The following is a 3,662-nucleotide window of genomic DNA, read 5'->3' as shown; positions in this document are numbered from 1 at the left end:
CTTTCAGCTAAGATCCATCTAACATCAGCTACAATATCCCTAGTACCATGACCCCTTCTAAACCCAGCCTGGACTTCTGGCAGTTCCAGCCATTTTTGGATAATCTTCAGTAGAAGATCTTGACTACTAACTTATAAAGGTGAGCAGTTGAACTCACACTGGGGCCATGCAGAAGAAAAGCTTGACACTGCTCCAGTCAAGGTCACAGGCAAGGAGATCCTACAGAGCTCAGTTCTCCTCTGTAACATGTAGAGTTGCCAGAGTCTCCTCACTAGCACCAGAGCCATGGTTACACTCCAGCATGACTGCGGATTCCATCAGTTAGAATTGTTTTTCCTGCTCCATTCACTCATATGAAAGTGCCCATATACAGTAAGTACTAAACTAAATCAGTGCTCAGTGAAGGAATGGATAAATGAGACCTCGGCCTCGGCACCTGAGGGCCTTTACAAGGAAGGTGGTTTCCTCTTCTTTGTGATTGGCTATGCGTTGGGTTATTTTCTTCTTCTTACTTTTTATTTTTTTTTAAGGGGATGGTGAGAATTGTGCAGTTGAGTCTTTCACATTTGGGGAAATGGCAGGGGACAGCACATCCAGAGTGCAATGGACAAGCCTCGCCCTGGGAAAACCACCTTCTTGACTGTGGTATCTCCTTTGCCAGGTGAGTGTTTTGTTGGGTTATTTTATTCCTCTCGGCCTCCTGTATCATCTCACCACTAAACCCTAAGGTCCCACAGGGTAAGTAGAGACCTTGGTGAACTACTTTCCGTCCTCAACAAGATCCAGTTCACAGCCTAAGTAATGTTGATGCGAATCAGAGGGAGTGAGGATCACCTTCCGTGTAAGAGGGTGGGTTTTCTTGTGAATGGTTGTCTGAGAAGAGAACTGCTCCAAACATGACCAGCAGGTAAATACGCCAGAACATTTTAACTCCAAAAAATGTTCCCTGCAATAATAATTCCTTTAACTTCCCTGCAAAAGATACTCCCCATCAGTCACTGGCAGCCATGAATGAGAAAATCAGGGGCCCCTCATACCCTGGGAAAGGGAGAACCGAGCTTCTGGGAAAAAAGGAGGGAAGGAGATTAAAGAAGAAGTCAAAGATGGGAGCAGGGGACAGAGAGGGCCTAACAGGGCAGTGAAAACAATCCATGGCCTCCTCCACAGTAACTCAGCAATCCAACTCCTGCGCTCCACAGACAGGAGCGGAACCTTCAGCGAGTTTTCAGAGGCTGTAAATCACCTGGGAAGAGACTGTCCATCTTTCTTCTGCTGATGAACTGATAGGTTCTAACTCTCTGCCTCAAGATTGACAGCACGACTCTCTATTCAGTAAGTCACTAGAGCTCCCTTTCTAGAGTAAGGAGAAAGAAATAATTCTATCTTCATTGAGATTGTTCACAGCTTTAGTCTGCTTGGCTCCACAATCAACACTCTTGGCACTAGCAGCCAGGAAAGTAAAAGATGTATTGTGATGGGAAAGTCTGCTGTTAGGGACCTCTCTAAAGTTCTGAAGAGCAATGGTGTTTCTCTGGAGACTAAGGTGCTTCTGGTACAGGCCATGGTCTTTGCAATCATTTGTTATGCATCAGCGAGCTGGACAATGACCAGGAAGGATAGAAGGAGAATTGATGCTTTTGAGCTTCGGTATTGGAGAAGAATGCTGAGGGTACCATGGACTGCTAAGAAAACAAACAGATTCAACCGGGATGCTCCTTGGAGGCAAGGATTCTGAAACTTCGTCTGACATACTTTGGTCATGTTGTAAGGAGGGACCAGTCCTTGGAGAGGGACATCATGCTTGGGAGGGTGCAGGGCAGGCGCAGGAGGGGAAGGCCCTCTGGGAGGTGGAGTGATTCGGTGACTGGGCCAATCGGGATGAATGTGTCTGAAACAATGAGATTGGCGCAGGACAGAGCAGAGCTTAGAGCTGTTGTACATAGGGTCACTATGAGTCAGAGCTGTTGTACATAGGGTCACTATGAGTCGCAAGCGACTCAGTGGCACATAACAACAACAACAACAACAACCACCTTCATCTACCTTCACTGAGTCCCAGGTAAATCTGGCAGTAAAGTTTCATCACTCAAGCATGAACAATCTCCTTCCATGAAATTGACAGCCTGGGAAAATCAGCTATGAGTCAGATTTGTAACTCTTCAAACCTACTTGCTGAGTACCAATAGAAAATTTAATTAGCTTATCTGAACCTCATTTTCCTCATTTATAAAATGAAGATATAAATAATTCTATCTCCCTCAAGATTATTGGGAACACTTAGCGCAGTGCCTCGCACATAGCAAGCGCTCGATAAATGACTATGATTGTGAAGAGTTCATTGATAATATGTTCATTCAAGAACTTACCTTCTTCTGTTGACAGAGAAGAGCCATGGCTCCACAACACAAAGGACTTAGGTTTCAAGTCAAGGGCTCATCTGGCCCCCTTCAGTCTGCAGAGCTTCTAGGTCAGAAGCATCTCTTTAAATGGGGAGCTCCTAGCACCGGGATTGGTGATACAGACTTGGCACCCCAATCCTGGATGAGATCCGGGAAAAGACAGAAACTAGCAGGACATGTAAGGGTGTCAGTCAAATGCAAAAGGAAATAGTCTACTTGGAGACTGGGACAAATAAGCTCTAGAGGTAAACACTGGGAGGGCATGGACTTTTCCTTGGATGCCAGACAGATGTTATATGAGCTGAGAAGTTTGTCCAATGAAAAGATCTCAGGCCCAATATCTCCCTAGGCTTTGGATCTCATTCTCTCTCTCTCTCTCTTTCACCAGCGCTCGCTCGCGTGCTTGTGCGCTCTCTCTCTCTCTCTCTCACACGCACACACACACGAATGATATGGTATGTAATACTTTTTTAAAGGAAAGAAAAACACAGATATGCAAAAAGAGAGAAGCCACAAAATTAGCATCACCCTCCAAAAGAACCACTGTAAGAATGAGGATATACTTTGATCCAAAGTTTTGTTCTGTGCCCTGTTAATGTAAATTTGGGTAATCTTCCTCCAATCACAAATGAGCTTACACTCTGCTGTGTTTTATAACGTACCAAGGCATATCTTTAACACAGCTGTATCCTACCTGCAAACAAAAATAATTATTTGGCCCAACCTTCTCTCGTGGAGTATGTAGCTTCTTAGCTTCTCACTTTCACTGATTACATTGGGATGGACGTCTCTGTGCCTTCCAATCAGCCCACTTCCCCATTACCTCCTGTGGAGTAGGTGGTTAAAGACGCCCACACATTCTTTGCCTCAGCTTGTCTCAGAGTCCTGTCTGATCTCTCCCCAGGAAATCTGTAAGCTTCCTTTCCCCATTGTGGAATGCTTTCTTCTTGAATCTAGTTGCCAGGTTATGAGGAAGCCCATAAATGAGATAATGTAAACAAAATGGATGCACTCATAGCCTAGTGGCAAGAAGATGCACTGCAATCCCAAAGTCACATGGTTTGAGTCCACTAGCTGCTCCGTGGATGAAGGATGGGCAGTCTCCACCCCCCCGCCCCCGTGATTAACTGCCTCTGAAAAATCTGCCAGAGGCTCAACTGTGAATAGATTCTGACTCAATAGTAAAGAAGAAGAAGAAGAAGAAGAAGAAGAAGAAGAAGAAGAAGAAGAAGGAGGAGGAGGAGGAGGAGGAGAAGGAGGAGG

Source organism: Elephantulus edwardii, unplaced genomic scaffold (assembly GCF_000299155.1).
Source record: "Elephantulus edwardii isolate Elephantulus edwardi_28Jun2011 unplaced genomic scaffold, EleEdw1.0 scaffold00015, whole genome shotgun sequence".
NCBI lineage: Eukaryota > Metazoa > Chordata > Mammalia > Macroscelidea > Macroscelididae > Elephantulus > Elephantulus edwardii.
The sequence above is the reverse complement of the archived record's forward strand: the minus strand, read 5'-3'. Positions refer to the sequence as shown.